Raw genomic sequence first — 16,220 nt, forward strand, 5'->3', positions numbered from 1 at the left:
TCTTTATGTTCCCAATCTTCCAAACAGGATATTTGGCAGAGACTCAGGTGGGTCCAGGTCCTTTATGGACCAAATACCACCCTCATGGGGTTGTTACCGAACACAAGTTCATGTGCCTGATGAACAGTGAAACCAAACAGAAACATTGGAGTTTGCAGCAGAGAAATGTTTATTACAGGGCCATTCAAGGAAAACAAGTGGCTTGTGCTCAAAAACCCTGAACTCCGTCATGGTTTTTGAGGAATTTTTAATAGGTAAAATTTGGGGTGAGGGCTGCAGGGCATGTAGAGGTCTGCACTCTCTTCTGACTGGTTGGTGGTGAGGTAACAGGGTGGTGTTCCAGAAACCGAGTGGTCAGCCTTAAGTTACCACCCTCCTCCTGGGTGGGGGCCTTAGTTCCCCAGAAGAACTCAGGGGATATTGCTCTGTATATTCCTTGTGGAGGAACCAGGACTCGGCCCCAAGGTTGCACTATTGTTTCCTGACTCCTCTTTTGTTTCTTCGTTCCCTCCCTTTCCTGATTAGCAGCTGTTTGAATCTGCCCTTTGGAACTCAGGGCAAGTCCAGGAGGCTGAAGGAAGCCTATTTCCTACAAAAAAGAAACAAACGAGGAGAGGGAGGGGAGGGAAGTGAACACAGAAAGGATTTTTACTTGGGAGGGTCCCACAGGGTGGTGCTTCATTTAAGGTTCAGGATCCCAGAAAAAGGATCCATCCATCAGGCCAACTTCATCTTGAAATAGATCCTCTTCCAAAAGCAACACAGAGCTTTCCCTCTTTTCCTGGTGCTCCTTACCGTGACAGATGCTTAGGATTTTTTTGGTTTACCTTACCGCTGAACTGGAAGACACTGACCCAGGCAGTTCCTCTCTCATCCTCCTGTCAGGAGTTAGATGTTGCAGAGGGGACAGAATGCAATTCCTGAAAATTAGGTCCCCCTCCCTCTTCTTCCCTTGGGGCTTCCCTGGTAGCTCAGCTGGTAAAAAAAAAATCTGCCTGCAATGCAGGAGACCCTGGTTCCATTCCTGCGTCAGGAAGATCACCCGGAGAAGGGATAGGCTACCCACTCCAGTATTCTAGGGCTTCCTTGGTTGCTCAGATGGTAAAGAACCTGACTGCAATGCGAGAGACCTGGGTTCAATTCTTAGGTTGGGAAGATCCCCTGGAGGAGGGCATGGCAACCCACTCCAGTATTCTTGCCTGGAGAATTCCCATGGAGAGAGGAGCCTGGTGGGCTACAGTCCATGGGGTCGCAGAGTCGGACATGACTGAGTGACTAAGCACACACACACAGGTCCTTCTTCCCTTACTCTGGAAAGTAAGGATGAAGCTCCCCGGGAATCCTTCCCACCCTCCTCTGGGGAAGGTCCTGACTCAGCACATTCTTCACTGGCAACAAGAAAGGACTGCACACCAAGGCTCAGGTCTCTAACCACACAGCCGGAAAACAAAGCATATCATTTTCCAAGGCGATCCCTTGTCAATGAGTCTACTTTTGAAGACCCAAGACCACAGCAGGTAACTTTTGTTCTCTCTGCTGAACTAAATCATATTTTTTCTTTTAGTTTTATTGCTACTAAGTGTTTATATCGGCTACCCTGGTGGCTCAAATCGTCTGGGTTTGATCCCTGGGTTGGGAAGATCCCCTGGAGGAGGGCATGGCAAGCCACTCCAGTATTCTTGCCTGGAGAATCCCATGGACAGAGGAGCCTGGCGGGCTGTGGTCCATAGGGTTACACAGAGTCAGACACAACTGAGCGACTAAGCACACAAGTGATTATACAGTGGCTCAAATGGAAGCTTGATAATATTATAAATTCTTAGAATTATGTTTTCCAGTGGTTTGTTGTTGTTCTTTGTTGTTCAGTCACTCAGTGGTGTCTGTCTCTTTGTGACCCCATGGACTGCAGCATGCCAGGCTTCCCTGTCCTTCACCATCTCCTGGAGTTTGTTCAAATTCATGTCCATAATGTTTTACAATGATAGATTTTTAAAATGTGAATCTTAAAAATTGCTTTCACTTTATAATATTTGTGGGTAGAATAATTAGAATATTTTTGTTTTTGTTAATAAGTTCATTAAAATAACCTGGAAACAAGTTTTTGTCTTTAAAATAATTTTTGATTTTTTTCTCTTCTTTTTTTTTTAGCTATGCTGGGTCTTTGTTGCGATATATGGGCTTCTCATTGTGGTGACTTCTTTTGTTGCAGGGCACAGGCTCTAGGTGCTCGGGCTTCAGTAGTTGCTGCAAGTCGGCTCAGTAGTTATGGCTCTCGGGCACTAGAGCACAGGCTCAATAGTTGTGGTGCACAGGTTATTTGCTCCATGGCATGTGTAATCTTCTCGAACCAGGGATCGAATCTGTGTCTCCTGCATTGGCAGGTTTATTTTTAACTACTGGACCACCAGGGATGTCCTCTCTTGGTTTTACTACTTAACTGATTATACAATTACCGATATAGAAAATTAATAGGACTATGATTCTTAGATTTTCTAAATGCATACTAAATGAATATGCATCTTATTAGTAAATTGTTTTTATTTGATTTCTAGATAGTTCATTATATTTTTGTATTATTTAACAAACAGCATTTTTTTTTCTTGGTTTTTTGGTCTCTCTTACAAAGTGGTTTTGAATTTGCTTGCATTTAGTTTCTCTGCTATAGTTGTTATGTATTTGCTCAGAAATGAGCTTGATTGGATATAATTCACAGGATAGTGTTTTTAAATGTAATTTACTTAAAAATGACTTTCACAAGTAAATGGTTTCCTTTTCTTCTATTTCTGGATGGTATAAGGACAACATTTCACTTCTCTTTAACAAGTCTTCCTTCCATAACATGAATTGTTGTAGCAATCTCATATGAGATGTCTCATAAGCAAAGACACTTGAAACTCATAGTTTATGTCCATATACCGAAGACTTAATTTACCCTAGTTGTGAGACTGTCTGAATAATTATTGCAAAAATGACCTAATTTCAAGTAATTATTAATAAAGTGGAAAAAGAGAATTCTCTTTATAAGGCTGATATTTGAAAATAACTTTTGGTTTAGAAAAAAGTGGAATGAGAAAAAGCTGATGAAATGGTAGATAAGTCTTGGTTTAATATGTTAGTTTGTCCTCATATTCTTTAAATTGAGGAAATAAACTCTGACTTGTCTCTGTGCTATTGCTTTCTCACCCTTGACTGTAACTTTATCATCCAAAGCCCCTAAAGGTCATGGCTAGAGCTAGCACTCAGGAGCTTGTGAGGGCTCATTATGCCCATCTGTTTCTAATTCCACGATGTCTCTCTGAAACTATGTAACCCAGTTTAGGACTTGAACCCACGGTCTTTTAACTAAGATCACACACCTGGATTCAGGACTTAATTAAGCTCAGATTCTTGATATCTCATCAGAGAAAGAATTCAGTGAGAAACAAAGTGATAGGTAAAAAGTGGATGTATTTAGAAACATATTCCATAGATAGAACGTGGGCCATCTCAGAAGGTGAGAGGCCTAGAAATGTGACACGATTAGTTTTTATGGGTTAGGTAATTTCAGAGGCTGATGAGTGGGAGGATTATTCCAACTATTTTGGGGAAGGGGTAGAGATTTCCAGGAATTGGACCACTGCCCACCTTTTGATCTTTGATGGTGGGCCTTGGAACTGTCATGGCACTGGTGTGTTCATCACTTAGCTTGCTGATGTGTTACAGTGAGCGTATACTGAGGCTCAAGGTCTAGTGGAACTCGACCTGTCCACCATCTTGGACCTATTTGGTTCTAACCAGTTTTCGTCATATTCTACCGCTATGTCATTCTTCTAAAGGCTATGCCCTACCCGCTTCCCTCCTGTTTCATCTTCACATTAGTAGCTTGAAACTGGTCAAGGTGGGAGTATTTACACCAAGGAATAGGCTCACATTGTATGAATCAGGGCTCTGTGGAATAACCCTCCCCCACCCCCAAGAACCAGTTTACCAGGGAATCCCTGGCACTGTGGCAGCAACTGTTAACCTTACTGTGCATCAGAATCACAAATGCCGCAGCTCCTCCTCCAAGAGATTCTGATTCAGTTGGTCTGGGTGGCGCCTTGGCATCCTACTCTTCAGAAACTCCCTGGGTAATTCTAATGAGTAGCCAAGGTTCAGAACAACTGCCTATAAATACTTTCAACCAGCCTTTGATCTGTTTATTGTGCAAGAGACCTTTGGATGTTTCCTTAATACTTCTTTACGCAAAAATAAATCTACTTTATCAAGTTCTGTGTTCTCATCTCCTGGGACCTCTCTCTCCTGAGTCAAGCAGACACAGGATGTGAGAATTGTAGAATGCCTTACACAGAGTTACTGGCTTTTCTCAGCTGGAAATCCCTCCTGAGGATGCTTGGGTGTTACTAGCTCTCCTTCCCATCAGCTCTCTAACACCAGAGTGTGGTTACTTTATGTAACATGTTACTTTTGATGTAAGTCCCTGGCACTAAGTCATTTTCAATAAATAGGACCTTTTTCTTTTTTCATAAGCATTTTAAATCTTTCAGATTTAAAGTAAAAGGCCTTAATGATGAATCAGGTTTTTGTTGTTGTTGTTTAGAGTTTACTGAGCCTCATTAGCCCTAACAATATGTTTGAAATTTATTTTGCATGAGGAATAGAGGTCAAGGGTTTGGGCACTTGGTGGGGTGACCGTAGACCGTGCCTTTGCCACAGCTCCATAAAGGCTCGTAACAGAATTCTGTGGGTGTCTCCTTATGTGTGTCTTGGCTCCCTCTGCCCTCCACGGTGTTTAGTCACTGAATGATACTGCTTCGTCATAGGTTAGTCATATATTTGTGTGCTTTGTTTGTGTACAGTTCTGGGGGTTATGGAACCAGCCAGAAAAGAAGCTGATAGGAGGATGATATAGGGATGAGAAGAGAACTCTGATACTCTGTCTCACTGTCAATTCTATGTGTGCTTTTTTTTTCACTTAAAAAAATTTTTTAATTGCAAGATAATTGCTTTACAATGTTATGCTGGTTTCTGCCATACGTCAGCATGAATCAGCTGCAGGTATGCATATGTCCCCTGCCTCCTCAACCTCTCCCCATCACGGTGTTTTTTTTGTGTATTTTTTTTTTTTTAACAGCGTTACAGAAACATTCGCTCCTAAAGTTCAAATTCCAGGTGGCTTATAAATGCCTGAGTTTTGTTATTGCCTTCTTACTGGAAAAATAGAGCAGAAATGCCAGGGTAAGTAAAGACAGAAATCTTAACTTCACTTTCTCCACTTAACAAAGAAGTATCATTTTTATACATTAAGACTTCTCATGTTTCACGAACAGTGTCATAAATAGTTTGGTATAAGAGGAGAAAAGAAGAATGAACCGAAGCTTTTTTGCTTTCATCACTATTACCTATAGGCAGTAAGTTAAATAGTTTTTTTCTCAAGGATATTCTTCACATCACAACCTCTTCTAAAATTTTCAAGTGAAAAGTTTCCATTTACTTGTTACATTTATGAAATACATCTAAGATGCCAAAAAAAATCTGAATGATTTTACAAGTACCTCTGTAGTCACCATTTTTATTTATTTTATTGGCTGCACTGCAGGGCATGTGAGATTTTAGTTCCCCTACCAGGGATGGAACCCATGCTCCCTGCACTGGAAATGCAGAGCGTTAACCATTGGATCACCAGAGAAGTCCCTCACTATTTCGATTTTTAAAAAAATTAGCTGTGAACCTGGAGAAGGCAATGGCAACCCACTCCACTGTTCTTGCCTGGAGAATCCCAGGGACGGAGGAGCCTGGTGGGCTGCCGTCTATGGGGTCGCACAGAGTTGGACACAACTGAAGCAACTTAGCAGCAGTAGCAGTAGCAGCAGCTGTGAATCACCCATATTTGGTTCAGATATTTTTTCTTAAATAAATAGAATATTCTATTATGATTGAAGTCCTTCTTTGTGCCTCTTTCTAACATTTTCTTCTCTCCTCCTCAGAAATAATTATGATTCTGAAGTTGTTTTGGGCCCTTCTCATCCATATCTTTATACTTTTATTGCAATTATAGCTGTCCACAAACAATAGTTAGCATTGTGTGTGTTTCATTTGCATGTTTTTAAGATTTGTGTAAATGGTAATATATAATGTGTATCCATTTGCAACTTGCTTTTATCACTGATATAGTCCTTGGGGTTGCAAAGAGTGGGACATGACTGAACCAATTTCACACTTTCACTTTTTATCACTGAACCCAGTGTTTTCTGAGAATCACCACATTGATACACATATAGCTAAATGATTGAATTCTAATACTGTTTCTTATTCCATTATATGAAGATACTCCCACGTAGTAGTCATCTATCCCCTATTTGTGATCTATTTTTTTATACCTATGAATAGGGACAGATTATATATGCATAAAAACAGTTTACTTTTTCTTAAGTATTTGAAAACAGCTTTCTTCTTCATTGTCCTCCCGTTCCTCCTCTTCCTTTTTCATTAGGTACTAGGTAGTCCTGCTCTGGTTTTAAAGTGGACTGGCAGTTTTGTAAGAATGACAGGGGATAAAAGGAAAGGGAGAGCTTGACCGGAATAAGATTTAAAATTGGCAGGCTCAGTGACTGCCTAAAGGAATATTAAATTGTGCTTGAAAACAAATAAGAAAACACTTATCACAAACTCATTAAAATTTTTAATAATTTTATTGTTTAATATGAATAAGTTAGAAGATTCAAATAATTCATCTTTGACAATAACATACAAATTATAGTCCAATACAGAATAAAACTCAATGTTAATTTAATGCATCAAGCTCTCTGAAGGGAACATGTAAATCATTTTACCTTTGAGAAGACACTGGGGAAAAATGTGAGCCTTTTCAAAAGACAACAAGCAGCACTCTGATCATAAAGACAAGTTGACCACTTAGGAAAGGATCACAAAGCTATGACCATTGGAGAGGGTCATGCTGTTTAATTCTGGGGAGCTTCCCTGGTGGCTCAGTGGTAAAAGAATAATCCTGCAATGCAGGAGACATGAGTGTGATCCCCGAGTTGGGACGATCCCCTGGAGAAGGAAATGGCAACCCACTCCAGTATTCTTGCCTAGGAAATCCCATGGACAGAGGGGCCTGAGGGGCTCCAGTCTGTGGGGTCACAGAGTCCAACATGACTCAGCGACTACAACAACAACATGCACTTTAATTTAGTTCCATTTATGTAAAATTGACGAGTTTGGCAGTTTTAAATATCATTGCATTTAATGGAAAGATATTTTTACCTCTGAATATTTTTTGAATATTTTGATATAGTCAATAAAATTGTTCTCTCAGCTCTTTCATTCATTCACTGATTCAACAGATCAATTTATTACTTTAAAGAGCTCACAGAGGAGAAGGGAAGCTCTATACATAATAAAGCACATTGAAATGTTTTAAGTGAAGTAGCATAAATGGAACAAAGTACCATGAGATCATAGATCGGGAGAATGACTAATTTTGTTTAGGGATTCAGGGAATGAATCATAGGAGTCGTGATATTGTAGTAGGTGAATAACATGCTTATATGAACCACAGTACTTGCATCTTCTCTGGGCACCTGGATTGTAAGAGCAATCACAAAAAGGTAAAAAATGAACACCAATTTTATTCGTTTTATGCCTCTTAAAGGAAGAGTGGCTTAACCAATTATTTTAGAGCTTGAAAAACAATTTTTTTTCCTGTAATGTTCCAACAGGGCTTTTATCATCAGAGCACAACTTCCTCTGCAAAGCAGGAAATTAAGAATCAGATGTGCCAACGTACAGAATAACACATATGTGGAAATATATTTAGGACATTTTGGAGAAGTAGTTAATGAACTTAAAAACAAGATTCTTACCACAACTATTAAGCACACATTGATTTATTCAGAGAGTAGAGCCCTAGAGTTTTGCAAATACTGGAAATACAAGAAAGATAAGGCATGCAGTCATGCACAAGTAGGCCCTGAGTAGCAGGGGATGAAGGAAATCACTGAGAAAGAGAGAGGATTCAAACTTACACTCAATATGTAGAGACTCGCATGGTATCATGTAGGGACTAACAGGAATCTTCTTCTCAACTAGTGGTGATTATAAAAGTCAGGTCATTAGGTAAGAAAATTGGGAAATGTAGGAGCTATAGTGGGGGCAGAGGCTGGAGAAGTGCAGCAGTAGTCAGAGGAACAGATGGCAAAGCCACAGGAGCAATGAATGGGGCCTTAAGGAGCATATTATCTGAGTGTGAGAATAGGGGCTCTGAGATAAGAAAACCAGAGTGGCTCTGAATAAGAGGGAGCAGTCAGGTGCCCCCACTCTTTCACAAGGCCATTATGCCACTCTGAAGGCATGCTTTGGCTTTGTTGAGAGGAGGGGCATTTAAAGAACCCAGGCATTGAACCTGGGTCTCCTGCATTGCAGGCAGATTCTTTACCGTCTGAGCCACCAGGGAAGCTCAAAGAAAGGACAAAACAAGCTCTAATATATATATGTGTTGTTGGCTACATGTGTCTTACTGAAGGTATACAAAACATTACACATAGCCCAGCAGTTTTAAGAAGCGGCGAGGCTCGAGGTGTGAAAAAATGATGGGATTCTTTGTTAAGAGTTAATGGTAAATTCTAATATGGTAGAGGGATGGGTCCATCCCTTCTGAATGGGTGTGTTCAGAAGAAGCCAACCACCATACACTTTTCCAAAGAAAATATCTAGTTCATCAATGTAATATTAGTATATTACTCATTGATAAAACAAATGATTTAGCAAGGAAGTGCTGGTAACTGAGCTCTGTACTTTTTGCAAAGTAACTTTAGTATTTCAAAGTAAGACTTGGCAGTAAGAGCATAGTTATGCTTGGTGGAAAATGTCAGCAAATCCTAAAATTGCAGAATATGTTGGTGGCATTTTTTTTAAAGAGCTCACTTTTGAGCAAAATTAATGCCCTGGACCATTTTAGCAAGCTGATGTAACTAGATTACTTTAGCCAGGCAGCCTTTCCTTTGCTACAGCAGGTGCCTGTGAATTTGGTGTGCTAAAGCTGAGGAAGAAGGACAGGCTGGCAAGTTTTGTGCTAATGCCTCAGGCTCCCCCAAGTAAATGTCAATGATTTGAAAATATCATTTTCTTAAAGATTTCAAAGTGTCACGAGTTCCTACTCATTTATTTAAAGAACACAAACATGCATTCACAGACAGATTCTTTTCCCACCGGTTTTATCAACTTCTAGTATCATTAGTTTAGGATTATTTCAGAAGCATAGCAAAACAAAATTATTTTATTATTACACTATAGTAGTGCTTGCCCCCAAAGAAGTAGGTTAGTGTCCCCCCACCACATTGGTTTATTTCCTATACAACAATTTCCCATCCATGAATATAAGTGTGTGTGTGTGCATGCTAAGTTGCTTCAGTAATGTCCGACTCTTTGTGACACTATGGACTGTAGCCCACCAGGCTCCCCTGTGCATGGAATTCTCTGGGCAAAAATACTGGAGTGGGTTGCTATGCCCTCCTCCAGAGGCTCTTCCCAACCCAGGGAACAAACCCAGGTCACTGGCATTGCAGGCAGATTCTTTACCATCTGAGCCACCAGGGAAGCTCGTGTGTGTGTGTGTGTGTGTGTGTGTGTGTGTGTGTGTGTGTGTGTGTGTGTGTGTGTGTGTGTGTGTGTGTGTGTGTGTGTGTGTGTGTGTGTGTGTGTGTACATATACACACATATGGGCTTCCTACGTGACGCTAGTGGTAAAGAACCTGACTGCTAGTGCAGGAGACATAAGGGATGCGGGTTCTGTCCCTGGGTTGGGAATATCCCCTGAAGGAGGGCAGGGCAACCCACTCCAGTATTCTTGCCTGGAGAAGTGCATGGACAGAGGAGCTTGGTGGGCTATAGTCTATAGGGTCGCAAAAGATTCGGACATGACTGAAGTGACTTAGTATGGCACAGCATACGCATATATGTACTAAGATGTTTTTTCTATTTTCAAAATTTTTAGGAAGTCCTATAATGTCTTAAAGAGTAATACAATTTATTATTTTATATAAAAAGAAGTCTCAAGGATTATTTTAATCAGAAGTTCAATTATGGCATCAAGGATGCAAGATACTTCCATCTTTCTGCTTCGCCCTTCTCTCACGTTGTCTGCAGCTAACATCTCTCATGATTCCAAGATGGCAGTCGCACTACCAGGCACCACACACAGGCACAGTATCTAGCAGCAGAGGACAAACTTTTTCTTCTTGTGTGTTTTTCTCTCTTTTCTTGTTCTTAAGTATAATTTTATTTATGAAAGTAATGCATTTCAGCAGAAAATAATGTCTTTTTACTAAAGGTAAGAAAAACCTTTTCTGGATATATCTTGGGCTTCCCAGGTGATGCTAGTGGTAAAGAACCCAACTGCCAATGCAGGAGACATGAGAGACTCGGGTTCAATTCCTGGGTGGGGAAGATCCCCTGGAGGGAGGCATGGCAACCCACTCCAGTATTCTTGCCTGGAGAATCCCATGGACAGATGGAGCCTGGGGGGAAAAACCTTTTTCAGGTATATCTCAGTAAACTTCCCTTTGCATTTTATTAGGTAGATTTGCATCACACACCCATGCCTCAACCAATCCCCGACAAAGAGTTCGGGACCACTGAAGTGATGACTTTGCTGCAGTGTTTCTCACCTTTGGCTTTTGGGGAGGGATAATTCTTTGCTGAACTGTTGTAAGCTGTTGAGTAGCATTCCTGGCCTCTCCTGTTAGATGCCAGTAGCAATTCTCTCCAAGCTGTGGCAATCAGAAATATCTTCAGACGTTGTTGAATGTCCCCTGGGGGACAAAATCTATCCCCCCACTGAGAACCACTGGCTTAGGTCAGTCATTGTTCATCCCATGGATCTGGGCCCATCTCTCCTGAAACACACAGAAAGTGTGTGTGTGCCTAAGCTCACAATTCTGTTAGCAAGGAAGAAAAGGAAAATTGCTATTTTATAGACAGCCAATGGACAGTGACTTCTCCCTTCCCCTATCATTTTTTTTTCTTGCCATTTTTCAACAAACAGATCAGAGCCTTATCAAAAATATGAAAGATGTAAGAATGAGTTACCTGGTATTACCTGATGAATGCTAGTTCCTGCCTAAATGCCAGGTGGGTAGTATTAATATAAATATCCTTATGTTTATATTATTATAAGGCAAATGTATTAATTATATAATAATTAATATATTACTAATATAATGATATATATTTAATATGATATATTAATATATCTGATTAATTGGTGAATCATAAAATTTGATCAAAGGTAATTTGTATGGAAGCACCAAAATCATGACTGGTTGATGGGGTTTTACAGGATGTTCCTACTTTTAGTCATTTTCTGGTACTAAGACCTTAGGTTTTGATTTTATTCAGGTTCTACTTCTACTGTATAAGACCTTCTACTCTGGTTATTTTTATTAATCATCCATTGATGATGAACTTATGCATCCTGGATTAAATTGTTTGGTGTGAGTAGGTATGAGTATTTTAAATAATTCGACAGATACATATTGGGTGCCCATTGTTGTCAGGCATGGATTCTGTGAAGGAAAGTGACAAGGCTGAAATACTGCACAGAGAGTTAGAGAAAGCTCTGAGGAGGTAACATTTCAGCCAAGATAGGGTCAGAATGGAGAGAAATTGAGGAAGGGGAAATTGCTATGGATCTTTGTGTTGGTGTTGTAGAAGCCATCATCTGAATGTTGCTGAAAGGTCAAAGGGCACTTAACAACAATGGGCTTGTTTAAGGGCAATACCTTGGAGGGAGGACGACCTGAGACCTTGATTCGATTTTGCCTTGGCATTTCCCTAGAAGAGGTTGTTGTCTTTTACTTCCCTTTTTAAGTGTGTAGGTCACCATAAAGCAAGTTGATCTAAGGGACTTTTTTTTGGAGAAGTTAAATTTATTTTCAAAATTATGAGACCCTGATGTTGGGAAAGACTGAAAGCAGGAGGAGAAGGGGAAGACAGAGGATGAGATGGTTGGACGGCATCACCGACACGATGGACATGAGTTTGAGCAAGCTGTGGGAAATGGTGAAGGACAGAGAAGCCTGGTGTGCTGCAGTTCATGGGGTTGTAAAGAATTGAACATGACTTAGCAACTGAACAACAATAATAAATTACAAGATATACTCATCTTTCTAGGCAGTTTGCTGCCCTGGTCCATTTCCCTTTAGTTGCTCTTCTGTTTATCATGAATGAGGTTCTTTCTCCTGGCTGACTAGCCTCTGCTGTCTCCCATCACCATCACCATGCTTCATCCGTGCACACCCTGGGCATAAGCTCAGTGCTTCACACATGCTCCAATGACTTCATTCAAGGAGCGGTTAACTGCATGCCTTAACCTGTGTAAACTTTAAATTTTGGAAAGCACTTTCACTTTTCTCACTTGTTTGAGCTTCATGGTAATACAGTGAACTAGGAAGGGAAAATCATAATCATACCCAGGAAGCTAGTTTTGCAGTAAAGAGGAGCCTAGAGACAAAGTCCAGGGGAGCCTGCCTTTTGGTTTCCTCTGTCCTGAATGGAAGAAGTAGGTTGGGTTAAGAGTCTGGGGTTGTGGAGGAAGATCAGAATGTGTTTTCCTTTTGAGGTAGGAGTGAGCTATTGAGGAGTCGTGATAGGTTCTTAGTTTTTATCTGAACGGAGAGTCTGGGTCTATACAAACAAGTCCATTGAACTGGGTCTTAATTTAATGTGACGTTTGCTTGCTGGTTTGAGATGACTAAGTTCTAATCATTGATGAAATAACCAAAGTAATATAGCAATACTTTATAATATTTAGACCTTCTCAGTTGCTGTGCCCCCTGAAGTCCCTTAATCTGTTCTTCTGTCAGCACTGCTTCAATCCCATAACCCCATTGTGCCACAATGGTACCCAAGCAGGCCAGGGAACTCCCTCCCACGTATGAGGCATTGCACTGGCTCTACTAGCTTTTTTCGAAGTTTATTCCCACTGTACAGATGGAAAAACAGAATCAAAGAACTTGTCTCAAGTGGTTTCCCTGCCTCCTACTCTGATTTTTCTCTTAGACTGGTGCTATTCAAAGTGTGGCTCACTAGGCAGCTTTAGAGTCAGTCCATGATAAGAGCAGAAATAGGAGGAAGAGTTTCAGAAATTTACTAGCAATTTGACAGAGTAACTTTATGTGTGCTGAGTTTAATAATCAAGAATTTAGGCTGTTTTAAACAACAATCTCACATTTCTAGAAGTTTTAGTCAGTTATACTACATTTTACAAAATAGTTCAAAATGCATTAAATATTAAAAAAAAAACCCTGCACGACTGGTTCTCAATCAGAGACAGTTGGAAAAACACTGCATTAGACCAGACAGTCTTTAATCAGACCCTTACAATGAAGATGTACTGGCCACATGGAAACCACTGTCATTTAATTTTGATATTTGTGTTTTTTGCAGTTTCAGTGTCTTTAACCCATCTGCAATGTCCAGGAACAGTACAGTGAGTGATATGGTAAGAGTTCTGGGGTCCTTGCTCAGTTTGGCTCTAATAATGAGGCAGGAGATAGATGGGCCCCAGGCTGAATAGTCTCTCCCCTGAGGAGAGAAACTCCAAAACAGTAGGAACTCCATAAAAGCAGGATAATGGAGGAGTCCAGGGCCTTTCCAGATAGAAGACGTGTGCATGCTAAGTCACTTCAGTCGACTCTGTGCATCCCTACGGGCTGCAGCCCGCCAGGCTCCTCTGACCATGAGATTCTCCAGGAAAGAACCCTGGAGTGGGTTGCCATGCGCTGCCCCAGGGGATTTTCCCAAGCCAGGGATCGAACCTGCTCTCTTACATCACCTGCATTGGCAGGGGGGGTTCTTTACCACCAGCGCCACAGGTCAGAGACCACATATTCCTCATTTTCAGAGTTAAGGAAAACTCCCTGCCTATCCATGCTCAGAAAAGGCTCCTTGGAGGTCAAAAGAGAGGGGGCATCACCTCACAGTTAGTGATGTCAGCTGCCCATAAGTCTCTGGGCTAGAATTCATCATGGCTAAAAGATACGCACACACGGGAGGACCCTGAGGAATATCAAATACAGACTCAGAAACAGGGAAAGCAAGATGATTGGTCAAAGGAAACCTGGAAGAAATGACCCATGAAAGTGACTGCAAACTACCACGAGGGTGCGACTTTTAAAAATGGCAATACTCTTTCACCTAGAAATTCCATTTCTGGGTATTTATCTTAAAAAATTTACATTCATGAAAATGTCCTATGGTATCCTTATAATGTCATAAAGGAAATAAGTCTGAGAATGAAGAATTTGGTAATTTTGTGTGTTCACTTAATATAATTTTACACAGCTTCTGAAGTGTTTATGAAGCTTATGTAGAACTAGGAAAAAAGTTATAAATGCAAAAATGAAAACAAAAAAGCACCCCAAACCAACAAGGATCCAAAATTGTGTGTACACTCTGAACACAACATTGTAAAATAAATATGCATGAGAAAATGTCTAAAAGAAAATAAGCTGAATGCTGAGTGCCTGTGTTAGGGTGAAGGAGTTTTTTTCTTTTATTGTCCTGTTTTATGATGTGGTCAAAATTATTTTTACAGTGAACACAATTATCAGTTTAAAGGCTGAGTATAAAATAGCCTTCACTGGCACTCTCATTTGAAAGTATTAAATAAAATACCAAAAACCTCTTTTGTAGTCATCATTTACAATCCCTTACTCTTCTAAAGATCACATTTTGAGACTGTCAATCTCAAAGTTTATCAGATTGCTGGTAGGTATTCCTGCCATTGAGGAGGACATGACAACCCACTCCAGTATTCTTTCCTGGGAATCCCATGGACAGAGGAGCCTGGCGGGCTACCGTCCATGGGGTCACAAGAGTCAGACACGACTGAAGCGACTTAGCATGCATGCACGCATTCCTGCCTTTATTTGTATAGAAAAGAACATAAGGGACATTCCTAATCCCTTCATTTTACAAATAAGAACTCTGAAGCCCAGCTTCCCCAGATAGTGGCAGAACCAAAATCTGAACCCAAGTCTACCAGGTTATCTATCAGTAATTTAACACCATTTATATACTTCCACCCACATCCACCCACGAGTATTAATAGACTAGCCATTGCTACTGACTGTTGAACCCTGGTTTACTACCATTCTGGCTAGCTTGAGGAGTTGAGTCCTTTCTCTACAGGTCCTGCTCGAGTTTTCACTCTTCACCACTTGGGGGCCCGAAGAAGCCTCACCCGGTTTTCTCCCTGTTTAAGTTCCCCACTCTGAATCCCCAGCGCCCGAAGTGCCGCAGAACCCCGGCAGAGGGCGCTGTGACCCTGGCTCCGCGGCCCCTCCCCTGGCCAACCGTCGATTGGGCCGGCGCGTGACGTCACGCCGTTTTAGCCAAACAAATGGGTTTCGGGGCGAGCGTTGGGCTCCGCCGCGCCGCGCTGGGCGCTCGGTCTGTCTCAGCGGTGGGGAACGAGCCAGGCCTCCCGCCGCCGCCGCTGTGTAGGGGTGTGCAGCCCCGGGCCAGGCCCCGGCCGGGGCAGGAGCGCAGGTGGGTCCGGGCCGGGGTGGGGCGTGGCACGAGAGCAGCGCGGTCGGGGTCCGGCGGCGGCCACCGTGGCCGCTCCCCGCCCCCTCCCGCCGCCCGCCTGCGCTCTTGGGGCGCCGGGCGGGTGGGGGCGGGGGTGCCGCCCGCCTGTCCGGGGCTCGGTCTGGGGCAGGGACTCGGTGGCCTGCACCTTGTCCGGGGACGGCCTCCGCCTGCACCCGGGCCGGGCGCTGAGCGCCCCCGCGGGGCTCGGAGGGTCAGGCGGGCCGGCGGGCGGGAACGGGGTCCCGGGTCTGGGCTGAAGCCGAGGAGATCCGGGATAGGCCGTGAGGAGTTTCGGGATCGTCTCTCCCACCCCCGGGACTGGCGGCCGGTGAGGAAGTCGGGCCCTGCGTGGGGGTTGTTTTGCCCGGTCGCACCCGCCAAGGCTCGGCCGCTCCGTCCTTCCCTGTCTCAGCGCAGGTGAGCTGGCGCCTGTCCTTAACCTTTGGGGACCGGGCGGGACGGAAGCTCGGAGGCTTCTCTGGCCTCTGGGCTGGTGCAGGTCGACTGCGGTTCCGCACCAGTCCGCGATGAAGTCACAGTGTTGTGGGTCCGCGTGTATGTGACGTCAGGGGTTACGAGGAGATGAGCTGTGATGTCACTGCAGGCCCTGGTGGGAACCCTGGCGCGCAGAAGGGCCGGGAGGA

General features: G+C 42.7%; 1 protein-coding gene across 28 annotated transcripts in view; it reads left to right on the plus strand.

Annotated features, from left to right (window-relative positions):
* Positions 1 to 680: 680 nt before the first annotated feature.
* The window catches only part of FBXO34 (F-box protein 34), a 91,470-nt gene continuing 75,930 nt past the window's right edge, over positions 681 to 16,220 (plus strand). For 21 of the 28 annotated variants that reach the window (XM_081509508.1, XM_081509484.1, XM_081509502.1 and 18 more), the window contains exon 1: positions 15,407 to 15,534. The gene's annotated coding sequence lies outside the window, so the exon portion shown is untranslated. Of the gene's footprint in view, positions 1,518 to 15,406; positions 15,994 to 16,220 lie in introns of those variants that run through there. The other 7 variants (XM_081509489.1, XM_081509503.1, XM_081509481.1 and 4 more) reach the window with 6 other exon arrangements.

Source organism: Giraffa tippelskirchi, chromosome 7, assembly GCF_054371585.1.
Source record: "Giraffa tippelskirchi isolate mGirTip1 chromosome 7, T2T-mGirTip1v1.2.pri, whole genome shotgun sequence".
Taxonomy (NCBI): domain Eukaryota; kingdom Metazoa; phylum Chordata; class Mammalia; order Artiodactyla; family Giraffidae; genus Giraffa; species Giraffa tippelskirchi.